The sequence below is a fragment of the Bos javanicus genome, chromosome 18 (genome assembly GCF_032452875.1).
Source record: "Bos javanicus breed banteng chromosome 18, ARS-OSU_banteng_1.0, whole genome shotgun sequence".
NCBI lineage: Eukaryota > Metazoa > Chordata > Mammalia > Artiodactyla > Bovidae > Bos > Bos javanicus.
In genome coordinates, this window is record NC_083885.1 from 13,245,927 (window position 1) to 13,273,063 (window position 27,137).

Consider the following 27,137-nt stretch of genomic DNA (forward strand, 5'->3'; position numbering starts at 1 on the left):
CGCTTGGAGAGGGCTTGGGAGCGGCGCTTGGAGAAGGCTCGGGAGCGGGCGGCGGAGGGATCTGTGCCGGCACTCGCCGCGGCCTCGCGCCTCTGCTTCCAGCGCCGCGGACGAATCCGGGCCGAGCGCCGCGTTCGCAGCTGACGGGCGCCGCGACGAGGCGCAAGTGGGCGGGGAGGCGGCCTTTCACGAAAGCCGGGCGGCCGAGCCCGCCCCTCCCTCTAATTGGTCCGCGCTGCGCCTTCTCGGCCTGCGATTGTTCCGGATCCCCAATCCAATGCGCCTCTGCCGCGGCCACGCCTCCCCGGGGCTGTCGATCACGTTGGAACCTCCCTGGCCCGCCCCGCGGCGGCCGACGGAGTCAATTGGCCGGCGGGGGCCGGGTGGGCAGAAAACCCGAGGCGGATTTATGGTTGCTTTTGTTCGCGCAGATTTGCGTGGAGCATTGTCTTAGGTGAAAGCCGGGCGTCCGGCCTTCCTGTTTTATTCCTGAGCGTCACAATAGGGAGGTAGTGGGTGTCTTCGAAAAGCCGCTGGGAGAGGGCCTCCGGAGACCCCCCCGCATCGCCATTCCCGCTCTGCTTCTGTGAAGCTTTGTGACCTTGGGCGAGTGGCTTGGCCTCTCTGAACCCCGGGTGCTTCCACCGAAAGTGAGGGTGACCACAGGCCGCCTCCGGGGGCGGCCCATGAGAAAGTCGTGAGCTCACAAAGGCCTGGCGCCCGCATCCCTGAGGCGGCTGGCCTGCCCTGGGATGTGACGGGAATAAGCTTTGTGAGAAAACCTCGCCCAAATGGAGCCGTTAGGCCGGCCTCCTTTCACGAGTCACTTCCTCAGCTTCGGGAGCCCAGAGGATAAGAGCACACCGGCCAGGGTCAGGGAGCATTTCCATTGGCCCGGATTGCGGGTTGGGGACAGGCGGGGGAGAAGGTGGTGGCCCAGCCATAACTGCGGGCAGCGGTCTGCCATCTCCAATAAGGAAACCTAGGCCCTGGGAGCAAGAAAGTCATTCTTCCCGGCCCTTCCTGTCGATCCGTCCATCTGGCCCGCTTTTGCATTCGTTCAGCAGCTCTCCGGGGCGGGGCGGGGCGGGGTGGGGGGGGCTTACGAGTCAAGCCTGCCTTCGCGCCTGTGGAGCCAACAGCCTGGTGCCGGGTACTAGGCAATAGAGATTGATTGAGTAAATGAATGCATTTCTTCAGGATATAGTCCAAGATACAAACCTCCTAACGACGTTCTCCAGCCTTCAGACTTCAAAGTTGCACAGATATTGCAGAGCCATAGTTGAGGGGTGAGGGGGTGGGGGACACAGTTGCTTCCCAGTCTTCCACCCCCTCCACTCTTTGGGCAACTTTTCCTGGAACCGCCTGCTGTTCTTGGCTGCTGTGGGAAGGAGCCCGCATCCAGGTGAAGGTCAGCACAGCTTCCCAAGTGTATCACATCCTCACAGGCAGCAGGGGCAAGGCTGGGCCCAGCTGGGTCCCCACTTCCTTCCCCAGTACAGATTGATTCCTGTAATTGAGTTAATCCTTGTTCTCCCCAACTGCACTTTATCAAGTGATTCCAGGGAAGTAGCCACATTCCCAAATCTACAATATGAGAAAGTGAAGGAACATGAAAACCAAAACAGTTCACCTTTGCTTTCTGTTGATAAATTAAGTTCCTTGGAGTGGAAAGATCTTGGGACCTAATGGGTGCTGAGGGCTTCCTCAAATCCAGCCAGACTTGTCTGTGAAACCCTTAAGCTCTGGTGCCAGTCAACCTGGATTCCAGGCCCAGCTCTAGCTGGCCATGTGACCTTGGCCATTCATTTGATCCCTCTGAGGCTCAGTTTCTTCGTCTGTAAAAGGAATCAGGAACCCCACCTCCCAGCTGGCATGGAGGTCGGAGATGCTAGTGGAGCCCCTTGGCAACTGGGGCAACCGAGCCACAAGCAACTAGATCGAGGGCTCCCAACTCCCAGCCACCTTCTTGTCACTTCAGCCCATACTGTTTGCTACTCAGAATATGCACTGAGATGAAATGTGTCCTCCCCAAAGTCCTGTTCACACAGAAGCTCAGAATGTGGCTTTATTTGGAAAGAGGGTCTTTGTGGGTATAATTCAGTTAAGAATCAAGATGAGATCAGAGACTAGAGTCAGCCCTGAAGGACAGTGTCTTTATAAGAGATGGGAAAAAAACAACAACAACAGAGACTGGGTAAGAAAAAGGCCCTGTGAAGACAGAGGCAGAGCTTTGGAGCCAAGGGTCACCAGGAGCTGGAAGAGGCAGGAAGGATTCTCCCCTGAAGCCTTCAGCAGGAGCACAGCCCTGCCCATACCTTGACTTTGAACTTCTGGCCTCCAGAACATAAGAGAATGCGTTTCTGTTGTGTTAAGCCACCAGGTTTGTGGTTGGTTGTCACCGCAGCCCCAGGAGACTCCTACAGTATTGTTTCCTTGTGACCTTCGGTCTAGCTCAAGTTAAATCTCTGCCCTGCAAGACAGACCCCACTAAGGGTTTGGGGCTTCTAAGGAGAATGGAACCCAGTCCCCAGCCCCCATCCCTTACTCTAAGGAACTGACAGCCTGGACTTCTTGCTCTGAAGCAGATGGGCACCAGTCCGTGAGGGAGTGCTCCCTTCCGTACACTGTGCCCTTCCCCCAAGGACCTCTGGGGAAGGGGTAGGGTGGGCACTGACCCCCTGTCCAGTCCTGAGGTTGAGGTTTTCTCTGCTTTACCTGCTTCCCAGGGATCCTGCCCAAAAACAGCCTGTAGCCCTGGGCTGCTAGCAGCTCCTCACTTTCCCTTGGTCTCCGGGAGGTGATGCCTGGCTTCCCCTGTGTTTGAATGTTTCTCCAGCTCCTACAAATTGGAGAGGCTTGGGACCCATGGAAGGATATTGAGAGGCCACCCCTCCCTGTGAAAGCAAGGGGGCTACAGGTAACAGGGAGATGGACCATGTGTTCAGCAAGGAGATTTCCACACAGTGCAGAGCAGGAACAAGTTCACTTGCTCTTTCAGGCTATTTCTGCCACATGCCTAACTCACCGGGACCCAGGGATGACAGGCGCTGCCCTAAGGGGTAGGACAGTATGTCTGTCTGCATTTTCCATAGAACTGGGATGGAGCAGAAATTGTTTTAATACTACTTTTGAGAAAGAGAAAGATTGGCATTCACCCCAAATTCTCCAAACGGTTTTGCAGTGACGTGCCTGGGATGACCTCTTGTGTCTGAGTTAGCAACACTGATGAATTACTGCGGTAGGCAGGGACCAGGCTGAGACGAGAGACTAGCCACCTGGACTTCGAGTTCAGCGCTTCTCCCCGTCCTTGGCTCCTCTACCAGGGCCTTGCTTCTCCTCTCATTTAGGATCAGCCAGAGAGGAAGAGCCTGGAGGCCAGGTTGCGGTTAGGAAAAAGAAAACAGAAGTAAGATTGAGACTCCGATTAAGATGAGGGTGCCTTAAGCAGTTAGGGCTGGAGGTGCATGCACACACAGGCTTCGTGTCTTGAGCCACCACTTATTTTTCCCTGGGGTATGTGGCCAGGATGTGTGTGGTTTCCTTGTAGATGTTTTCATGTTCCCTAGGCCCTGCCTTCCTGTGACTGAGCCAGCAAAGGACCCCTAATGGCCCTAAGAAGTGGGTCCCTAACCCCTCTGTCGGATCCTTGCTGGGTGTAGCTTCAAGCCAGTGGGACTAATCGGGACTAATCGTGATAATGCTATCTTTGTTCCCATTTTGCAGATGCAGAGCAGTCAGCTGTGAGCCCGGGGGAACTGATGGAACCAGATCCTGACCTAAGTCAATTGCTAGGACTCTGTCCCTCAGGGAGTAAAGCACAGAGGTACAAGTCATTATTCACTATCTCTGCAAACCAGAGATTCCAAAGGTGCCTGTGGCATGCCAATTCTTTCTAGCCATGAGACTAACAAAGTCCACCTGAGGTCATAAACGGGCAGTTGTCCCCAGCCACGCCCGGCCTGGTTCTGTGTGGCCATGTGTTCTCCTCCAGGGCAGACCTGCTTTCCAGGGTGTCTTTAACCTTGGTCTAGATGCAGTGTTTCCCCAGGGGGAGTCCTGGGCTGTCACCTAAAATGCAGATTCCTCAGCCAGACCCCAGGTGCGGAGTCAGACTCCATGGGGTGGGGCCTTCAGATCTGCATGAGACATGCTCCCCAGGGCACACTGAAGTTGGGCAACTCCCCCTGGGCAAGTAGTTCTCACTTTCAGGCTTCTAATGTGCTTCCCTGGGTTGACAGCCACAGTCCTAATCAGAGTCAAGTTCATGTTACAGGCCTGCCATTCCATAAGAATCTCCCTATTTTATTTACTTTTTTGGCCACACTGGGTGGCATGAGGGATCTTAGTTCCCCAACCAGGGATTGAACCCATGTGCTCTTTGTTGGGAACTTAGAGTTTTAACCACTGGACTGCCACAAAGTCCTGGATCTCCCTGTTATACAAGTAAGGAAACTGAGGCTTAAAGAGACCACCCAGTTAGTGAATAGTGAATTCACATCATTAAGTTCTGCAGCTTTATTTCTGTTGTATATTTGCTTGTTACTCATATTTCTATGTTTCTTATGGCACAGTAATGATATCCTCTGAAAGCTAACAGTTCATTGCTGCCTTTGGTTTTGTGTGCTTTGGGTTTCTTTTGTTTACCTTTTTACTATGGAAGTTTTCAAACGTACTGGAAAATCAAGGGTATAGTGTAGTCGTTCTCTGCATCCCTACAGCCTACCTCCAACAGAGATGACATTTCACTGTTCTTATTTCATCTGTTTCCCGCTAGAGTGGGAGAAATACATATATTTTCTTTCTGGCGTATTTTAAAGCAAATAATTTGGGGATTTATACACATATATAATTGTATATGTACTATGTATATGGAAATGAAAGTCGCTCAGTCATGTCCGACTCTTTGTGACCCAATGTACTATACAGTCCATGGAATTCTCCAGGCCAGAATACCGGAGTGGGTAGCCTTTCCCTTCTCCAGGGGATCTTCCCAACCCAGGGATAGAACCCAGGTCTCCTGCATTGCAGGTGGATTCTTTACCAGCTGAGCTATCAGGGAAGCCTGTACTACATATTTAAAACTGTGTTATTTTGTCTGATTGTGAGATAATACATGTTCCTTGTAAAGAGATTATGCTAAGTCACTTCAGTCGTGTTCCACTCTGTGTGACCCCATAGACGGCAGCCACCAGACTAGGGTCCCCTGTCCCTGGGATTCTCCAGGCAAGAACACTGGAGTGGGTTGCCATTTCCTTCTCCAGTGCAGGAAAGTGAAAAGTGAAAGCAAAGTCGCTCAGTCATGTCCGACTCTTAGCGACCCCATGGACTGCAGCCTACCAGGCTCCTCCATCCATGGGATTTTCCAGGCAAGAGTACTGGAGTGGGGTGCCATTGCCTTCTCCATGTAAAGAGATTATACCTCAGTAAAAAACAACCTTAAAGTCAAATAATGTTGCTTCTCAGTCATAACCAACATTGACATTTTAAAATATATTTTTCTAGACACTTTTATATTCATATATACACATGCAAATCTTTTTTAAAAAATGGTATATTCCTCAAAAATAGGACCGTGCTCCCCATTTTACCATCCATTTTTTTCCACCTAACAGCATACCCCAGATATCTATCCTTGCCATGGAATCTCTTCCAAATTGTGATTGTCAAGGACAGCCCAGAATCTTGTCTGGACGTATCGCGATTTGTTCAACTAATCTCCTGTTGTCGGACATTCAGGTTGTATCTGCGCTCTGCTGACTGTCAAAAGGCAGTTCTGCCTGCCCTGGACTTTGCACTAGGCTGAAGGCTGACCCACCTCTTCTAAATCCCAAGTGGTCTTCCGAGAAGGATCAGGCAGGGACAAAGACACATACTGCGGAGCTTCCAGTGCCTCCCCAGTCAAGTCTCAAGACATAAGACACACCCAGACTTGAGTGTGGATGAGAATCACATTCCAGAGGCAGGGAGCGTATTGTTTGGGCGACAAGATGTAACTCTAAAATACAGAAGGTTTCTTTTCCGACAGTCATACCAGAGCTCACCCAACCCAGTAACTCACTGTCCTTTCAAAGTAGTCACCCGGAAGGCAGTCCTCTCCTTGCAATAAAACGGTGCTTGCATGAAAATGCATCTGAGAAGTCTTAAAACTATCTCCAGAGCCTGGTGTAGGTGGTGTTTGGATGTCCTTTAGGCTGGAAAGTCTTTATGCTTCTAGGTATGTTGAGATCTGGAAATAGCCTGTGCTCACCAACTACATTGCAAACACAGAATCTATGTCTAGTTTGAGCAGAAACAGATTTACTCAGCTATAACAGAGAGATGAGAGTCTGTGGCAGGTTTGGAAAACCGGTGTGGAGGCCATTTTTGTATCTTTTTGTAAATGAATTGCCTGTTCATGTTTTTTGCCTTTTCTTCTATGAGGTTTTGGGTCTCTGTTTCTGTCAATTTTTAATTTAAAAAAATTGTTTAGGAATATTAGCCCTTAATCTGTGATTTATGTTGAAAATACTCTCTATCAATTTGTCAATTGCCTTTGACTTTGTTTATAGTATTTTTATCCTGAAAAGGTTTCTTTTATTTTTATATAGTTAAATGTATTTATCTTTTCTTTTATTGCATCTGGATTTGGAATTGTGGTTAGAAGAGCTTTCCTTACACCCAGGTTATATAGGAATTAACCCATATTTTCATCTGCTACATATATGGTCTCATTTTGTTGTCTTTAGATCCTTGATCTGTTGGGAGTTTACTCTTACGTGAAACATGAGGTATTTGCTTTTGAAACCCAGTTTTATTAGATGTATTCATTAAACCTCGGGTTGCAAATTAAAATGCTTTCAAGAGCCGGGCAGAAAGTTAATGAGCAAAGCTAGATGGTATAATAAAACGGAGTGGTAAGGTCCATGGCCAGCCAGAGATTACATTTAAAAAACACACCCACACATTGGGACTTCCCTTGTGGTCCAGTGGTTAGGACTCTGAGCTTCTACTGCAGGGGCCACGGGTTTGATCCCTGATCAGGGAATTAAGATCCCATATGCGGCAGTCAAAAAACACCCCTCACAGTGGGTATATTAGCTTCTTAGGGCTGCCAGAAACAAATAATCACAAACTTGGTGGCTTAGAACAACAGAAATTTATTCTCTCAGAGTTCTGCCAGCGAGAAGTCTGAGGTCAAGCTCAGCTCAGCTGGTAAAGAATCCACCTGCAATGCAGGAGACCCCGGTTCGATTCCCAGGTCAGGAAGATCCACTGGAGAAAGGATAGGCTACCCACTCCAGTATTCTTGGGCTTCCCATGTGGCTCAGCTGGTAAAGAATCCACCCACAATGTGGGAGACCTGGGTTTGATCCCTGGGTTGGGAAGATCCCCGGGAGAAGGGAAAGGCTACACACTCCAGTATTCTGGCCTAGAGAATTCCATCGACTATACGGACACGACTGAGTGACTTATACTTCACTTCACTTCACTTCATCAGACCTCACTCTCCAAATCAGTTTTGAGAAGCACTGACAGCTGGTCACTTTAAAATGCCCTGAGAAAAGGAAAAAGAAACTAGAGAGAGACCAACTCTCCCGAGTCTGAACGAAGAGCTGGCCTGCCCCGCAGCCTTACAGAAGACAGGCTTGTTCTGTATAAATATTTGGGTTTCCCCCTGCAGGCCAGGCCTCTGTTATGCTTCTTCCTTCACTGTAAGGGGTGAATTCATACAAACCCCTCTGTGCCAAAGGACGTCCCCTTTTGTACCAGAGAAGGAGAAGGGTGGTGCTTGCCCTGCCTGGAGGTCTGGGGAAGGGCTCTCTGGTTAGCCCTCTCTCGGTCCTCAGCCCCTGGTTAGCCAAACACTAGCCCAGGTGCTGCTGTGAGGCAATTCTGCAGATTAAAGTCCCAGGTCTGGTGATCTTAAGACACGAAGCTTATCTGGATGGGCCTGACCCATTCAGGTGAAACTTGTAAAAGCAGGGTGTTTTCAGAGGCGTTAGAAGGGTCAGAGGGACATGACACACTGCTTCTGCTCTGAAGACAGATGGGGCACTTGGGAAAGAATGTGGGTGGCCTCTAGGGCTGAGTGTGGCCCAACCCATGGCCAGAAAGGACACAGGACATCAGACCTACAGCCTCCGGGAGGCAGATTCTCCCACAGATGAGAGCCCCGCTGGGGGACACCTGGCTTTTTGCCTGTAAAACCTGCACAGAGAACCCAGTCAAGCCTGGATTCAGATTTCTGGCCCACGGAGCTGTTGGTGGTCAGTGGGTGTTATTGTAAGCTGCTAAGTGTGTGGTGACTTGCTATGCAGCAGGAGACAGGAACCGGCCTCTGCTCTGGATGAGGTTGGGGAGGCTGCTGAGAGAGGGGTCGGGTGATTCTGTCTCTTCTGCCAGAACATGTCCATCCTGTGTTCACCCACGCCATCTACCAGAGCTCCTGGTCCCTGCCCATGACATAAAGACACCACAATGAGCTGGGTGTGGGGGCCACCGGCTCCAGAGGCTAAGGGAGAATGGACCTGTGCCGCTCTGTGCTCAACCAGTTCACCGAAGAGCCGGCAACCAGGTGAGTCGAATTACATTCTATCTGGGTGTTTTATAGCTTCCTAGAACCAAGGAATCTTCACATAATCAATTCCCCCCTTTAGGGTAAGGTCCCAGAAAACTGCATCCCCTGGAAGTGAAAAAAACAAAACAAGAATAAGTAACTCTGGGTACCTGCGTCTTGATACCCTCCTCCTCGCAGAGTGGAGGTGGTGGGTGCAGGGCACATGGCATCCAGCAGGTGCTCAGTAAACCTTGGCGGTTGGGACGATGACTCTCAGGCGGAAGGCTTATTCACTGCCCCCTCCCTGGTCTCAGTGTTGTGACCCAGGACAGGTGTCCTCGTCCCGTCACGGAAGTGAGACCATAGCGGGGACCTGCAACCCTGGCTGCACAGCAGTGGCACCCAGGACAGGGAGGAGCTGAACCTCTGCCCGGGAAGACCACCCAAAGCCCCAAGCATCCTTGGGCCTCAGTGCCCTGTGCGGGTAAGAGGAGAGGTCAGTGCCAAGCAGGGCAGTCAGGGCTTTGAAAACAGGTTTTGGACTCACGTGTCAGAGAACACCCTCCCGCAGGGGAAAGAGCAGTCAGAGAAATGCCAGAGGGCTTCTTGAGCAGGGGGTGTGAGGCAGGCGGAGGGATGAGAAAGGCCCCGCTCAGACAAGAAGGACCGCCGATGTCAGGGGTCTGATCTTGGAGGAAGATGGCCTCGGTGTGGCCCCTACCTCCCCTCCCGCTGACAGGGTCTCTGTTCTGGGCTGAATTGTGCCCTCCCCACCCCACCCTCTGCCCCCAGAAGATGTGTTGAAGTCCTGACCCCCATCACCTGGGAGTCTGGCCTTGTTTGGAAACAGGGCCTTTGTGGATGTAACCAGGTTGAGGCAAGGTTGTTAGGGTGGATCCTAATCCAGTAGGACTTGTGTCCGTATACAAAGAGAAGCATAAAGGGGAGGGGCCAGGTGAAGATGGAGGCCAAGATTGGGGTGATGTGGCCACAATCCAAGGACACCTGGGCACCCTGCCCCTGACTCTGAAAGAGGTGGGAGGGACACTCCTCAGAGCCTCCAAGAGGTAGCACAGCCATGCCCACACCTGGACTTCAGACTCGTACCCCGTACTGTGAGAGAAGCCATTTCTGTTGTTTGAAGCCCTTGGTTATGGCGGCCCCAGAACGCGGATCCAGCCTCCAAGACCCGGGTGGGGACGGCCGCTTGGTGAGTGTGCAGTGCTGCACATGAAATACCTATTCAGGGGGGCTCACAAGCCCCCCGCCCCGACCTGTTCTCTCTCATCATCTCGGGCTACAGAGGCAGGAAAACACATTTTATGTATCTGTCTTCCCTCACATCCAGGAGTCACTGTGGTCCTGTTCTGGCCAGTGAGACCCAAGTAAATCTGCCAAGAAGTTTCTAAAACACTTCTGCTTCTCAAATCAAAGGACAAGTGTGCCAGGTGCCCCTCTTTCCTCTCCCCATCCGAGCCTGCTTGAGCACAACATGGCCAGCGTTGGGGGCTGTGCCATTGGGGAATGCCATCTTGGCACCTTGTACCTGACATCACCCAGCTGAACTCAGCTTGTCCCCTGAGAAAAATAAAACCACTTTGTTCAGCCTCCTTGGGCTTTCTGCTCCCTGCTGCTGCCGCCTTCCTGGGTACCATGCTCTGCCTGCATGAGCCTTTCCAAGCCCGTCTTCCCTCCAGGTGACCAGAGAGGTTAAAGGCAGGTGCTCTATGAGTCAGACCAAGCAGACTCCAACCCTGGCTCCCTCACCTCCAGCTTGCAGTTCCGCCTCCTCCCAGGGCCTCACTCCCCTAGAAATGGAGATAAAGATACCCACTTGGAAAGATGGCAGGAGAGTCAGATGAGATACTGCCGGCACTTAGCAGATGCTGGAGAAATAGTGCTGCCAGCATTTCCAGGAGTGTCTCCATCCCCAGGTCCTGATGTACGCAGGGCTCCACTAAATCCTAAGCACTGGAAATGCAGTGCACTCGGGATCAGGGCAAGGACACTGGCCCATCTTACCTGGGCTCTGAACCAGCAGTTGACACCCCATAGGTTCCCGAGCCTCAGAGCTCACTGCCCTAACTTTGGCTTGATCCAGTCCCATGTCAGAGAACAGAAACAGCCCTATATCATCATCATGGTGGTTGGCACTGTGGGAGCTGGCTCAGTGCACGGGGCACGGCGCAGGACATCACTTGCCGGAGGACAGACAGCAAGTGACAGAGCAGAGCCTCGAGACCGGCAGCTCCCGTGCCTCCTGCCAAGCCCGACCGAGCTAGGGGTTTTGGCACCAAGAGCAGGAAGGGCAGAAATGCCAGGGGACAAAGCACTTTCATGCCTCATTTAACCCTATGACATGCTTTGAAATCAATAGATCATTATCCTCACCTGGTAAGGAGGCGATCAGGCCTCAGGGAAGGAGAACAGATGCTGGCAGAGCTCACACAAGAAAAAGTGCTTCCTGACCCCAAATCCTACTGCCCTGTGCCCTCCAGAAAGGCTGAAAATCAAGCCCGGGTCAGAATGATGGCTCTGTGGGCAAGGAGGGTCACTGGAGCTCGGTGAGCCTGATGTCAAGGAGCTAGCACCTATGGAAACCTGCTGGAAGCTGGATGCTCTGCATCATCATCTTACTCAGCCCTCTTTGGACAGAAGAAGAGACTGAGGCTCAGGGTGGCCACTTGCCCACGTAGACAGCCAGGAAGGACAGACTCCACTTCCTACCCAGTCTGTGACCCTAATCGCTTTGAGAATTTCCTCACCAAGCAGAGGCCTTTGCCCTGCATTTTAACGATATATATGTAGGATATATGCTTCTATGTTAACATGTGTTTGGCTTCAGCTTAAGGTTTTGTGAAGAGGGAACGTGTGGCTCACATTGTAACCACTGGTCCATATGTCACACGTGTGATTCTTGGTGATGGGCTTATTTTCTTTCCTACAGGGATAGTATTCCTCAAGAACTTCTAGATGGAACCATCAGAACCATACCTGGATAGTTTATGGCAAGGCCATGCTGGCATGTCCCAGATGGAGGTTAATACTGTCAAAACATGTGCCAGTGGCTTAATGGAATTCCAGTTCCCCGAGAGCAGGGGCTGGGGCTGGTACTTTTCTTCCACCGTGGGTTTCCAGCTCTAGACAGATGCCTTACAGGCACTTACTAAATATTTTGAGATGGTTGTTCTGAATTCCCCAAATAAGTGTTTGTGACGCTTCTCCCAAGCAGAATCTTTTTCTTCTGTAAAGATCATGGTACTGGGCTAATTTCTCCAATTAGCAGGATATTTGTCTACCAATTACGATTTGTTATGTATAATTATGGTTCTACCCAAGTGCTTGAAAAGTGGAATGTTTTCCAAAATATTGTTGATTATTTCTTTATAGCATAGCCTCAATCCCAGGATGGGAAAGACTTGAGCTGGAAGAGCATTTAGCTGTCAGGCAGGTTAAGTTCTTAACTAGTAGATGAGGAAAATAGATTAAGGGCCACCAGGGATCACCTAGCCAACTCACTCATCACTCAAGTAGGGGAGTGATCGCTGGTGCAGAAAATAATTGATGTCATTTACAACCTCTTCAGGTTTTTGATCAATTACATTTGACCAAATTTCTCTGTATTACCTATGTGACAACAGTTTGAAATAATATGTGCTAGTCACTATTCATCTGTGGTTCTGACACCAGGTATGAATTTACCCACGTAACCTGCTAATTAGCAGCTCCCAAGGGCAGCTCTGCTTGCTTGCGGTGTCTAGTACATGTAAGGTAATCAATACGTGTTTGTTGGCAATACGTGTTTGTTGACTGAATAATTGATGAAATTTGGATTGAAATGCTGCCTGTGACTTTCTCATTGAATGTGAAGGCCCACTTAGTAGGCCTCCTAGACCCTTCTAACTGATGCTGGGTTTTAATGAGAAATACCTTTGGTTGCAAAGAATGGTGATGTTGAACATTTAGGGTTTATTTTTTTCATAGGACAAGAAATCCAGAGATGGGTAGTTGGTGGTGCTGCCTCAGCAATGGTATTCATTGATGTCAGGGACAGCATTTGTGTGATTTGTGATTTGGTCCTTCCTAATGGTATCCATATGGCTGCCACAGCTCCAGACATCACCTCCTGCACCAAAGGAAAAAGGGAGGAAGGGAAGAAGCCAGCAGTGTTCAGTTCAGTCACTCAGTCGTGTCCAACTCTTTGTGACCCCATGGACTGCAGCCCGCCAGGCCTCCCTGTCCATCACCAACTCCCAGAGCTTACTCAGACTCATGTCCATTGAGTCAGTGATGCCATCGAACCATCTCATCCTGTCATCCCCTTCTCCTCCTGCCTTCAATCTTTCCCAGCATCAGGGTCTTTTCAGATGTGTCAGTTCTTCACATCAGGTGGCCAAAGTATTGGAGTTTCAGCTTCAGCCATCAGTCCTTCCAATGAATATTCAGGACTGATCTCCTTTAGGATGGACTGGTTGGATCTCCTTGCTGTCCAAGGGACTCTCAAGAGTCTTCTCCAACACCACAGTTCAAAAGCATCAATTCTTTGGCACTCAGCTTTCTTTATAGTCCAGTTCTCACATCCATACATGACTACTGAAAAAAACCATAGCTTGACTAGATGGACCTTTGTTGGTAAAGTAATGTCTCTGCTTTTTAATATGCTGTCTAGGTTGGTCATAGCTTTTCTTTCAAGGAGCAAGTGTCTTTTAATTTCATGGCTGCAGTCACCATCTGCAGTGATTTTGAAGCCCCCAACATAAAGTCTGTCACTGTTTCCATTGTTTCCCCATCTATTTGCTATGAAGTGATGGGACCAGATGCCATGATCTTAGTTTTCTGAATGTTGAGTTTTAAGCCAACTTTTTCACTCTCCTCTTTCACTTTCATCAAGAGGCTCTTTAGTTCTTCTTCACTTTCTGCTGTAAGTATTGTGTCATCTACATATCTGAGGTTATTGATATTTTTCCTGGCAATCTTGATTCCAGCTTGTACTTCATCCAGTCCAGCATTTCTCATGATGTACTCTGCATGTAAGTTATATAAGTAGGGTGATAATATACAGCCTTGACGTACTCCTTTCCCGATTTGGAACCAGTTTGTTCCATGTCCAGTTCTAACTGTTGCTGCTTGACCTGCATACAGATTTCTCAGGAGGCAGGTCAGGTGGTCTGGTATTCCCATCTGTTTAAGAATTTTCCATAGTTTGTTGTGATCCACACAGTCAAAGGCTTTGGCATAGTCAATAAAGTGGCTGCTGCTAAGTCGCTTCAGTCATGTCTGACTCTGTGCGACCCCAGAAATGACAGCCCACCAGGCTCCCCCGTCCCTGGGATTCTCCAGGCAAGAACACTGGAGTGGGTTGCCATTTCCTTCTCCAATGCATGAAAGTGAAAAGTGAAAGTGAAGTCGATCAGTCGTGTCCAACTAGCGACCCCATGGACTGCAGCCTACCAGGCTCCTCCGTCCATGGGATTTTCCAGGCAAGAGTACTGGAGTGGGGTGCCACTGCCTTCTCCACAATAAAGTGGAAGTAGATACAATTCAATATTTTTAGTGAATTAAGAGAGTACAACACGCAGCAACCGTCACTACAAGTTTAGAAGTTTTAATCACCCTGAAAGAAACCTTGTACCTGTTATGGTCACTCCTCAGTTATCCAGAACAGCCTCAGCCCTGGCAACCACTGATCTGTTTTCCATCTCTATGGATTTGCCTCTTCTGGATGTTTCATAGAGACACAGTTGTACAAAATGCAGCCTTTGCCACTGACTGCTTTAATGTAGCATGATATTTACAAGGCTCATCCATGTTGTAGCGTGTGTCAGTTTCCCCTACCTTTATTGAGGCATAATTGGCAAATAAAATGGAATATATTTAAGGTATACAGCCTGATGATTTTATACACTTAATTTTGATTACCACAATCAAGCTAATTAACATTTCCATCAACTCACATAGGTTACCTTCCTTTTTTATTAGTTGAAGTATAATTGACCTACAGCACTATGTTGGTTCCAGGTGCCCAATATGGTGATTTGATACTTTTCTATGTAACAAAATGGCCCCCCAGGATAAGTCTGGTTATCATCAGCCACCATACATGGTTACTACAATATTATTGGCTATATTCCCCATGCTCTACATTTTATCCCCATGATGCATTTATTCTGTAACTGGAAGTTTGCCCCTCCCCTCAATCCCTTTCACCTATTTCACTCATTTCTGCCACCCCCATTCCCTCTGGCAACTATCTGTGAGTCTGCTTCTGTTTTGTTCTGCTGGTTCATTTGTTTTACTTTTAGATTCTACACATAAGTGAAATCACATGATATTTGTCTTTGATAGCCTGACTTATTTCTCTTAGCATACTGCCCTCCAGGTCCATCAGTATTGTCACAAGTGGCAAGATTTCATTCTTTATTATGGCTGAGTAATAGTCCTCAACTATGTATATCACATTTTATCTGTCCATTTATCCATCAGTGAACAGTTGCTTCAGTGTCTTGGCTGTATGAACATAAGGGTGTATGTATATTTTCAAATTTGTGTTTTTGTGTTCTTCAGAAAAATACCCAGGAGTACGATTGCTGGATCATATGGTAATTCTATTTTTTTCATTTTTAAAGGAAGCTCTGTGTTGTTTTCATAGTGGCGGCATCAATTTACATTCCCACCAACAGTGTGCGAGGGTTCCTTTTTTCCACATCCTTTCCAATACATGTTGTTGTCTTTTCAATGCTGCCATTCTGACGGGTGTGAAATGATACCTCATTGTGGTTTAGATTTGCATTTCTCTGATGACTCATGATCTTGAGCATCTTTTCATGTACCTATTGGCCATCTGTATGTCTCTCTGGAAAAATGTCTGTTCAGATCCTCTGCTCATTTTTCAACTGGATTATTTTTTTATATTGAGTTGTATGAGTGCTCTGTATATTTTGGATATTAACCTCTTATCAGATATCTTATTTGCAAATATCTTCTCCCATTCAGTAGACTGCCTTTTCATTTGGTTGATAGTTTCCTTTGTTTTACAAAAGCTTTTTAGTTTGATATAGTATCATCTGTTTATTTTTTCCCTTGCTTAAAGAGACAGATCCTCCCAAAATACTGCTAAGACCTGTGTCAGGGAGTGTATTGCCTATATTTTATTCTAGGAGTTTAATGGTTTCAGGTCTTACTTTGAAGTCTTTAATCTATTTTGTTTATTTTTTTATGAAGTTTGAGAAAATAGTCCAGTTTGATTATTTTGTGACCATCCAGTTTTCCTAACACCATTTATTGAAGAGGTTGTCTTTTCCCCATTGTATATTCTTGCCTCCTTTGTCATAGATTAATTGACCATAAGTGTGTGGGTTTATTTCTGAGCCCTCTATTCCATTAATCTCTGTCTGGTTTTGTGCCAGTTTCATACTGTTTTGGTTACTGTAGCTTTGTGTAGTCTAAAGTCAGGGAGTGTGACACCTCCAGCTTTGTTCTTCTTTCTCAGGATTGTTTTGCCTATTGGGGTCTTATGTGTTTACATACAAGTTTCAGAATTTTTTGTTGTAGTTCTGTGAAAAATGCCATTTTTCAACTTGATAGAGATTGCATTGAATCTGTAGATTGTTTTGAGGAGTATGGTCATTTTAACAGTATTAATTCTTCCTATCCATGAGTACTGTATATTTTTCCATTTGTTTATATTGTCTTCAATTTGTTTCATCAATGTCTTATAGTTATCTTTTTTTGTCTGTGGTGAGAACACTTACAATCTACTCTCTTAGCAAATTTCAGGGGCAGAGTATGGTATTAACTCTAGTGGTGAACACTGTACATTAGATCCCCAGAACTTATTCATCTTGTAACTGAACATTTGTAACCTTTAATCAGCATTGATTTCTGTTTATGATGACGTCTCTCTCAGTATCATCGGGGCCATGGTGGCCTGATACAGTAGGCAACTCTCACTGTTTACCCCTGGCAGCAGAGCCCTTGTGAAGCAGACATTGGAGCAGAGCACAGACTCCAAGGCACTGTCTCTCAGGAAGGTTCTGTTTCTAGCTGGGGAGCATCATGTACACACAGGAATGAAGACAGCCCTTGGAATCGTGGAGGTGTGTTACACTTGCTTTTTATATTATCACATCACAAGGCAACACAAGCTTCCAAGCATTATAGTGGGCACCGTATATATTTAATCCTCAGCATGACTCTGCAATAGATACGATGCTCTTGACTATGTATATCAGAAAATCCAACTGAAAAGGGCTTAAATAAAAAAAGAAATTCACTGTCAGAAAATCCTGAGGTGTGAAAGCTTTAGAGTTGGTGAATATATTGGCTCAAGTGTACCGTTGAGGACTCAGTCTTCTGTCTGTACATTCTGCCCTCCTCAGAATGTCAGCCCTGACCTTAGTCTGGCTCTCCTCATGCTCACAAGTGGCTGCAACTGTTCCAGGAATCACATCTAGCATCCAGAAGAAGAAGGAAGATTATTTTTCTATGTATAACAATTTTAAGGGCAAAGAAAAAACAAAACAAAAAAACTTTGACCGAAGCCCCTTAGTTCAGGTTGTAGCACATGCCCATGCTTAAACTAACTTCAGACAAGAAGAATAGAGTCATCATTAGAGTCATAGAGTCATTGTTGTCCAATAATGATGCACCTTCTGAGGCTGGAGCCAGCCTCTCCTGAAGCCCATGGTTGTGGAGTAGAGTGTGGAAGCCAGAGTAATATCAGGATTCTGTTTGCAAACGAGGACACTGAGGCTCACAGAGGTCATATAACTTGCAGGAGGTCACATCTGATATGCTTTATGCCAGGTTTCTAACACAGATCTGTCGGACCCGAAATCTCTCTCTACTGGAGCACCCTGCTGCTTTACACGAGGTGGCAAGGCTGGAGAGGGAAGGGCTTATGTTATTACAGAGCTGATATTGCCCTTTTACCGTCATAATCACAGTGGCCGTTGTACTCCATTAGAGGCAGCTTTTGAGAGTGTAGGTGCCCCATAATCATTAATTTTATAGCTGGGCAGATACAATCTAGCTTCAGATAACCGCATAGCTCAGTCCAACATTGTGCAAGGGTCAAGTCTGCCAGGTTAATTACCTCCTCTTCTGCGGGAAATGCACTCCACAGCCTGTAGTGCTTTCTTCCTTCTTGTCCACCCCTTAGCTAGTTCTTAGCACCACACCAGGACCGGAAGGTGTTGGGTCTGCCTGGGTCGCCCAGTAGCATCCCTGGGAAGCTGATGAGAGAGGAGGTCCCAGGGGCTGACTGTAATGAGGCTGGAGCTTCCCCAGGCTTGCTGTGGCACCTATCACTGCTCCACTGCCACAGATAAGAGAGAAGTGGATGTCTCAGCAACAGCCTCCTCGTCCCGGTCACTCATTCGACACTCACACGGCACTGCATGACAGTAGCGTGAAAACAGGGTGTGCCCTGCCTTTATCCTGAGATGATCAGGCTAAAACCTTCTTTGTGTCGTCTGGGTTCACGAACAGTTAGCAGCGTCAGAGGGGACAGCTGGGAAAGCCCAGGGCTTTGGAAACCCGGCTTCTGTCTTTCCCACTTTGGCCTTGGACATGCCATTTATTCCCTCTGCCTCCCAGTTCTCTTATCTGTGTGCCGCCTTGGCCAGGCTGCTCTGTGGCTCAGGGACCACGGATGCTGAAACCTGATGAGCGGCTGGCACCCCGGAGCAGCGGCCATGAGTGTTATCCTCATTGGACCTGGGCCAATAAAATTGGGACCAAGTCAAGGCTCCTACGTGAAACTTTTTACAAATTACGGGCCAGTTTCTTACCACACATGGAGTGTGGCCGAGGTGGATTTGGATGGAGCAATTTGATTCAGTAGTCATCTGACATCTTGGCATGCTCTGAAAGGAGAATTTAAATTTTACTGTGAGGGCCGGCTTCAAAATCTTGTGAGCTTCCTTGCTTGGTCCAGGGAGCTGGGAAAGAAACATTTGGATTTATGTCTCCTCCTGGGTGAGTGTGTTAGCTCCCTCTGGCTGCTCAGTAGCTTAATACGTATTTATTATCTCTCAGTTTGGGAGACCAGAAGTCTGAAATTAGTCTCACAAGTTTAAAAATCAGTGTCAGCAGCGTTGCTCTTTCTGGAGGCTCCAGGGGAGAATGTTTCTTGCCTTTTCCAGCTTCTAGAGGCGCTGCATACCTTGGCTCGTGGTCCCCCTCCATTTTCAAATTTCAGTCTCTGCTTGCATCTTCCCATCCTATTCTTCTGACTCAGACCCTTCTGCCTCCTTCCTTCCCTCTTATAAGGACTCTGTGAGGATATTGGGCCCCCAGATAATCCAGGGTAGTCTTTGCCTCAAGATCTTTAACTCAATACCATCGATGAAGTCCCTTTGCCCAGTAATATTCATGGAATTAGGATGTGGGTGTCTTTGGGGTCTTTATTTACCTGCTACAGTGCGTGTACAGCAAGCCTGTGGTGGAGGGGACCATGTGGGCAATTAGAAGTGTGCTGTGCTTAATGCTCCAGGCAGTGACCACACTCCTGGGGTGACACCACCTGCTGAGGACCAGGAAGGGGTCCTAGGTTATTTCTGATGACTGAGAGAGAGCTGGATTTACAAATGCTGGATTGACACTGGCCTTCTGCTCCCACGAGAGTCCAGACAGGAAAACAGACCACACCAGCTATCTGGGCAGGAGAATTCAATACAGGGCATTGGTTCAACAGATGTGGAAGTGCGGAGAGGCAGGGAGGGAACCTGTGGTAGTAAAGAGCAAATGTGCATCCCTCAGGCAGAGCAAAGATTCCCCCACGAAGTCCAGTTGTCAGCTGGTTTGCTAGCTCGTAACCTGTTACAAAACAGAGCTGTGACATGTTGGCTTAGCAAAGTGGATTTGTGGGCTATATACCACCTCATCTAGTCCTGACTAAGTTAAACACATGCCTTAGAAAGTACAGAACATGAGGATCGAAGCAAATGCTACAAAACTGGAACACAAGAGCAGAAAGCAGGAAAGGCAGCTGTGCGGTTTCTGCCCAAGTCTTCATCAGATCCATCCACATAGGAAACAAAGATGGTCATCCAGTCAGACCTCAAAGACAGTCCCAGAATCCAAGTCAGGAAGTGTATCGGAAGCACGTATTCAAAAACCCAGGACCCGTTAGCAAAAATCCTCACCTAATGGCATCTTTCTGCCTTGAGGTGTCCTATTAGTGATGATGGAAGCTGACACAATAGCAGGACGTTAAAAAAACATTGTTTCATCTTTTACTCAGCACTTTAAAATTTCCATGTTAAGGGAATTCCCTGGCAGTCCAGTGATTAGGGCTCACCCATGTTCCATCCCTGGTCAATCTCACAAGCCTCACAGCGTAACCGCCCCCCTGCCAAAAAAATTTTCCGTGTTAATGTGGCTCTTGTGATTTTACATAAAAGATGAGAACACGAGTGCATGTGCTTAATTCATAAATTTTTAAATGCATATATAGTGTGCTGAAAAGTTTTTGCACTAAAAAATTCACGTCTACTAGCTGTCAAAACAAAAAAAAAAATCAAAACCCCAAAGCAGTGACTGTAGGAAACATTTTGGTTTCCTGTGCTATGTAATTGAGAACTCCGTGAGGACGACAACTGCAGGCAGACGATGAAGGTCTGCTTGCTTTTTCACGGGTGGGGAGCACCTGTTGTGTAGAGAAGGTGTTCGGAGAGTGTTTGCCTGTTGGTTGGTTTTCTGATTTGTTGGAACCAGGCAGAGGGGCCCTTCCACCTCTGGGTGGCCCCCACTTCTCAGCAGAGGGAGGGTTGGGTGTTGGGGAGAGGAGAGCTCTTATAGCCAGAAATAGGGGGACAGCTCTGGCTCTCGCACCATACATGGGGTGCCAGTCCTAATCACACAGGACTTTACAGAGGAAACATGGTTCTGATCCTTCCGCCCTTCAGGGCTGGGGCAGAAAGTGGAAACCACTGTCCCTCCTCCCTTCACCCAGAGCCCCAGGCCTGGCTTGGAGATGGAGTGCGGGGTGCTTGTTGTGGACTGTTGGTTGGGATTCTGATCGAAGGCTTTTGAGGAGAATGATCCCCCTGAATTATACAGGACATTGGCTTGTAAATACCTTTTTTTTTTTTTTTTAATTAAAGCAGAGGGTCCATGACTTTCACCATATTCCCAGATTAGCCTAAGACCCAAGGAAGGCTGACAAGAGTTGGGAAAGCATATTCTGAGCTCAGACTAAGTTCTGGCTATGGGATCATCTCATCACCTCTCTGAGTCTCTGCTTTCCTCATCTGGATGAGGGGACAGTCCTGCCCCCCACCACCACCCACGCCCACCCCCAGCGTTGTTGCCATGGACATGCAGAGTGGTAATTCCCTGTAGCAATAACACTAGCCTTTGCTGACCCCACTCTGCTCCCCAGGGCCTCCCCGGGTTCTCGGCTGCCAGGCTCCTCAGTGGCCTTTTTGTTTGTTTGGAGTGAGTTCTGGAGAAAAGATTGTCAGCAGAGTTCCAGAAAACACACACACTCCTCCGTGCTTGGAGGTCTCCCAGCTGCTCCCATGGCCGCCTAGCTGAGAAAGTGGTGTTAGGAATGTTTATCTCTGGAGGAAGCTGAAGAGCTCCTTTCAGCAGAACAAGGAGAAACCACAGGAGCGGACAGGGGGGCTTGCCGGAGCATCCCAGCAAGGCACTGTGGGAATATCCATGTCCTTTGTTCTGCCTCAGCCAACAACACTTCCAAGAGAGGCTGTCAGCCAAGTCCTGGTGAATTCATGTCACAGGGCACACTGATGGCTCAGACCAAAGAGATTGGTCCTCAACTCCAGCGATCAGCTTCCAGGCAATATGGGGACTCCCTCTGTGGTCCACATCTCTGCATCCTTCCTGTTCCCAGGTGCCACCTTGTGTGAAGAAGCAGGGCTCTTGGTGAGGTTCAAGCCGATCACATAATGGTTATTGGCCTCCGTTCTGGAATCACATTGATCAGGGTTTGAATCCTGGCTCTGCCGCTTAAGAGCTGTGTGCCCTTGGGAAAATTACCTAATCTGCCTGAGCCTCTAATCTGCAAAATGGCAATATCAAGTACTCTCACCACAATGGGTGGTTCTGAGACCCGAATGAGGTTATTATAATAAAAAAGTGTTCAGCGTAAGTAAGTGCGGACACATAGAAATGAGGTCACAAGGAGTAGCTGGTGTTTTTTTCAGTTGTCTGAATATAAAATCGAAAAGTGGCAAAACACAAAAATTTCGAAGAAGAAAACCAAAAGCCCTTGTGACCCCAGGCTCTGGAGGTACACACTGCTGGCCTGTGGTTAGGCTGCTGTTCAGTCTCTCTTCTTTTTTAAAAAATTTTTATTGAGATATAGTTGATTTTCAGTCTCTTTTAATTTTCAAAAATTTTTAAACTGAAGGATAATTGTTTGACAATGTTGTGTTGATTTCTGCCATGCCAGTCTGTTTTCTTTTTAAAAAATTGTTTTTATTTGAAGGATAATTGCTTTACAATATGGTGTCGGTTTCTACCACACATCAACATGAATCAGCCACAGGTGTAGGTAGGTCCCCTCCCTCTTGAACCTGCCTCCAACTCCCACCCCTTCCCACCCCTCTGGGTTGTCAGAGAGTGCCAGTTTGGGTTCCCTGAGTCATACAGCGAGTTCCCACTGGCTGTCGTCTTACGGATGGTGGTATGTGTGTTTCCTGCTCTCTCATTCGTCCCACCCTCTCCTCCCCGCACTGTGTCCACAAGTCTGTTCTCATGTCTGTGTCTCCACTGCTCCCCTGCACATAGCTTCAACAGTAACATCTTTCAGGATTCCATACATATGCACTAGTACACGCTGTGCGTTTCTCTCTTTCTGGCTTCACTGCATACCAGTCTATTTCCTATGCGTGTGTTTTTCAGAGATTCTGCTCACTGTTGAATGAGTACAGCCTACATGCATATATACATGCTAACTTTCCTTAATTCCAAGCATGATCTTTTTTAACCCACTTTTTTTAAACTTAAAAATATATGGCGAGCATCTTCTCCAAATCATTATATTTTTACCATATTGCATATTTTCCCACATTTTGATATTGCTGAGATAAAGATGTGTTTTAGAATCAATGTCAAAAGAAACATGCCAGCTATTTTCTTCTTTCTCTTTCTCCCCTGAAAAGGGGGCTATGAAATGGTATGTTGCATGTAAGGAATGGTAACAATGGAGCTTTCGAAAAAGTACTTCTTAGAAACCACGTCATATTCTTGGGTGCCTTTGCCATAATTAGTGTAACTGACTTCTACTTTTGGACATTTCAACTCCTTCCTTGGGTGTGTGTGTGTGTGTGTGTGTTTCTCTTTCTTTACTATAATCAACAGTGCTGCCAAGGAAAGCATATGGCAGGAAGTACAATCTGGTGGGTCACTGACCCAGCGGGACGGAGGTGGGGGTAGTGGTCAAGGTCACAGCCAGCCTGTGGTGACCTTGAAGAGAGGAGGGTGGGAGATCAGTGCTGACCCCCTACTTCCCCCCTCTCTCCAGCCTCATGCCAGGGCTGCCTGCTGGTGAGGAAGGGGGCACAGTTTTTCAGGGCAGTGTGCAGCGGGGCCCCAGATGTGCACACGTGGTGCTCAGCATGCACACACCAGCCCCGGTGAGTCGAGGCTCCGGCTTCAGGCTAGGAGCTTGCTGCTCGGGCTTTCCCCTCCCGTGGAACAGAAGGCGCGGAGAGCGGCTGCCAGTGCCAGGCACAGACGGGAGCCTCGTGCTCCAGGCGAGAGCACAGACGCTGTCTCCTTTCCTGGAGTTCCATCTCATGCCTGTGTCTCGTGGAGGATGCTATTCTTAAGCGCCTGGCTCTGCTGACTTGTGCACACGACGGGAGGAGAGGGGACTGACAGGGTGCAGGGGTGGGCAGGGGGCGCTGCCCGTGCCCTCGCTAACAATGGGCTGGGGCTGGCGGCTGTCACACCCACTGCCGAAAGTAATCACATCCTGCCTTGCCTTTCCCACCAGCTCTGACACAGGCGGCCACACCCCACTTCTGGAAAACACCGCTCAGACTCCAAGGGTGCTTCTTGGCCACCCCTTCCTCCCTGGGGCCCTCCCCCACCGCAGATCCCGCTGCCAGCTCTGGGGGTTGTGTGGGCCCTGGGCCACCACGAGAAGCACTTGGTACTGCAGGCTCTTGGAGGTGGGGCACCAGTCCGCTTTGGAATGTTGGTGGTTGTGTGGGGTGGGCTCACGGGTAGGGTATGAGGCCCAGCCCGGTCACTTTCAGCCAGGGCTGGGGGGTGGCAAGCAACAGAGGGGTTGCAGGAAGGGGGTGCTGGAAGGACAGGGTCTAGTTTACAGAATAGAAAGGAAAGACAGCAGATGACCAGACAGAGAGGAGAGGCACAGTACTGGGACGCGGGAGGCCACTTGGGCACGGGGCGGGGTGCTGCTGGGATCCGCTTGCTCCACTTTACACTCAGAGCCACAAAAAGTCAGAGGGGAGGGGACTTGCCCAGTCACGTGGCCCATTGGAGGCACAGCCAGCCCTGAACTCAGGCCTCTGACACGGGTAGTGGGACCAGCCCAGGTGTCCAGAGAAACCCCAAACCACAGCGTCCTCCCTGGAAAGGGGGTGCTTGTTCCAGGGCCGCCTCCCCTCCCAACTCCTGACCCTTGACCCCTAGGCATGGAGCATTCGGGATTGGCCGGTGGGCTGCGCCCCAGGCAGGACCAGGGTGTGACTCAATTCTGCCTACTCCCCCGAGCCCCAGACGGGGAGGCTGGCGAGCAGGAGCCAGTGCACAGCCACCAACCAGCTGCCCAAGTCCCGCTCAGAATGGTCAGGCCTCAATTTGCAGAGACCACAGAAGCACGGCCTTGGCAGGATGCCAGGCCTTGCCTCTCTGACCACCAGCAAGCCCACCCTGTCGGCATCCACTCACATGACGTGTCCTACCCTCCGTGCCCTGGCCATACCAGACATCTCACCCGTCCCTCCCCACTTTCCACGCATTGTCACTTCACCTGGAACACCCTCCCTCACCCCATTTTCCTTCCACCCCACTAGCTCGGCACAAAAGAATTCAAGCTCTGCAGTCGGAAAACCAAGCAGCCTTCACAACTTCCTGGTGCGGACTTCGGGCGAGTTGCAGGGCTCCTCTCCATGTCAGCTCCTCCTTTGTAGCATGGAGATAAGATGTCTCTTGCAAGGTTGCTGTAAAGTTGAGGGGTGAGGGGTGCAGACACAGATGTTTGGCACACAGGAGATGCTTGGGATGATGGCTGTTATCTCATTCCAGGGCCCAGTCTCTCCCTCGGGCATCCAGCCTGCAGGAACGTTCCAGGCCACAGGGTCGCTCTTCCTGGCCCCACCTCTCGCCTTGACCTGGGTCATTTTTTGCAGCACTTCTCAAATGCAGCCCTGCACTGTCCTCGTGGCAGAAGGGAACTTTTCAGCTGCTTATAAGGAAGCCACGCACACACAAAAAACTGACTGTTGCCAATTCTCGCCTTCAAAAGTGACAGATCATAGTGGAGATGCTGGCCTCAGGGTTCTGGTTAGCCAGGAGCAGAGGAGAACTTGTCATTTCAGAGCACCAGCCAGTGCCTCATGCTACTAACTGCTGGAGTCTTGGCTTACCTGAGCAAGTTAGTGAGCTTGTGTGTTACTCAGGACTCTTTTCACTGCAAATGACAGATTTTCAACCCAAATCCCTAAAGTAAGAATAATATGTATTGGTTCACTACATGGAAAACAGAATCTATAGTTGTCCTTAGCTTCAGGTACGGCGGTATCCAGGGGCTCAGTGGTGTGTCTCCTCTGCTTTCCTCCGTGGATAACCTCATCTGTTTAACAGAGGATGATGGTAGCTCTAGGTTTCTAAGTCAGGCTGTGTACTTCAAATTTAGCCACACCTACATATGTCGCATCCCACATACTCTCCTAAAACGTAGTGTTGACAGGGGACTTCCCTGGTGGTCCAGTAGCTAAGACTCCACCCTCCCAGCGCAGGAGGCCTGGGTTTGACCCCTGGTCAGGGAACTAGACCCTGCATGCCACAACAACAAAAATCAAAGATCCCCCATGCCACAGTTAATGCCCGGTGCAGCCAAGCAAACGAGTAATGGTAGTTGAGGAGATAGCTCTTCATTCTCTCAACATCCACATATCATTTCTTAGTAAAGATGATTGATTCAGTGTGGGTGAGTCTCATCTTTAACCAATCATTGTGGCCAGAGGGATGGAAAACTCTGGCTGGTTAGGCTGGAGCATGAGTCATGTCCTGGCCTGGTGAAGAAAGGGGACAGGGACGGTCAGCTTGGACAGGACCCCAGCAAGGAGAAGGGGGATGGGGCTATTAGCTAAAGGGTGAGCCATTCTCGCATGTAAAGAAGGTCCACAACTTACATGTGAGTTGCTCTACCAGTCAAGAAAGTGTTTTCTTTGTTAAGGCATAGATGATGGAGAGTTGGGGAAAGGAACCCAGAAAAACAATATTCACACTGTCCTACCATGCATGGATAGGATTCAGAGAAAATAGGAGAATGTCATGATATGCAAGAGGGACCTCCCTGGTGGTCCAGTGGCTAAGACTCTGAGCTCCCAATACAGGGAGCCCGGGTTTGATCCCTGGTCAGAGAACTAGATCCCAGATGCTGCAACTAACAGATTCCATGTGCTGCAATAACTAAGACCCAGCTTGTGCGTATGTGCTAAGTCACTTCAGTCGTGTCCGGCTCTTTGCAACTCCATGGACTGTAGCCTTCTAGGCCTCTCTGTCCATGGAATTCTCCAAGCAAGAATACTGGAGTGGGTTGCCATGCCCTCCTCCAGGGGATCTTCCTGATCCAGGGATCGAACCGGTGTTTCTTATGTCTCCTGCATTGGCAGGCATGTTCTTTACCACTAGTGCCACCTGGGAAGACCCAGCACAACCAACCAAATAAATAATTTTTTTAAGTTTTATTTTAAAAAAGATAACACAGGCAGCTAATGCTTGAGTTACCCGTGTCTGTGTGAGGAACTAATATTCTGTGCTCAGCATTGCATTGGGTGTTTTATATACATTCTCACTTAATGACCCTGCACTCTTGGAGGGAAAGGACCGAGCCCCTGGGGCAGTATCTGGCATGTAATAGCATGTTTTCATTAGGATTGCATCTTGGCTACTGTAATAAAGGCCAAAATAACAGTGGTTTAAATAAGATAGGACTTTCTTTCTCTTACAATTGCTCAAGATTAAATAATTCAGGCCCATGTGGTAATTCTAGCTTCTCTTATACATATAAGATCATGTTGTTCTGCCAATCCCAATATGTGGCCTCCATCTTCAGATCTAAAAGGGCTGCTCCAGCTCCTGCTAGCATGTCTACATTCCAGCCAGGGCAACAAGATAAGAGGGAATGAAGGATGCCCTTTCCTCCTTTTAAGGACTGGCCCAGAACTCTTACCCACTCTCTTTTGCTTATATCCCATTCACCAGAATTTAGTCACATGACCACATCTAGTTGTAAGGGATGCTGGGAAATGTAGTTTCTAGCCAGCAACTATGTGCCCGCTGAAACTCAAGGGTCATATTACTAAATAAAGAACAGGAGATTGGGTATTGGGTAATGAACTGTAGTCTTGGCCTGAGACACTCAGAAGCA

General features: G+C 48.6%; 1 long non-coding RNA gene across 11 annotated transcripts; it reads left to right on the plus strand.

Moving 5' to 3' along the window:
• The first annotated feature begins 19 nt into the window (after positions 1-19).
• On the plus strand, positions 20-10,149 carry LOC133230074 (uncharacterized). Of its 11 annotated transcripts, none has more exons than XR_009730735.1 (6): positions 20-454; positions 1,201-1,411; positions 3,727-3,826; positions 8,386-8,557; positions 8,854-9,023; positions 9,888-10,149. It is a non-coding gene; the product is annotated as an uncharacterized LOC133230074 (long non-coding RNA). The 11 variants fall into 11 exon arrangements; XR_009730736.1 differs by lacking the exon at positions 20-454 and adding an exon at positions 658-872; XR_009730739.1 differs by lacking the exon at positions 1,201-1,411 and having other exon boundaries at positions 23-650.
• Positions 10,150-27,137: the final 16,988 nt, after the last annotated feature.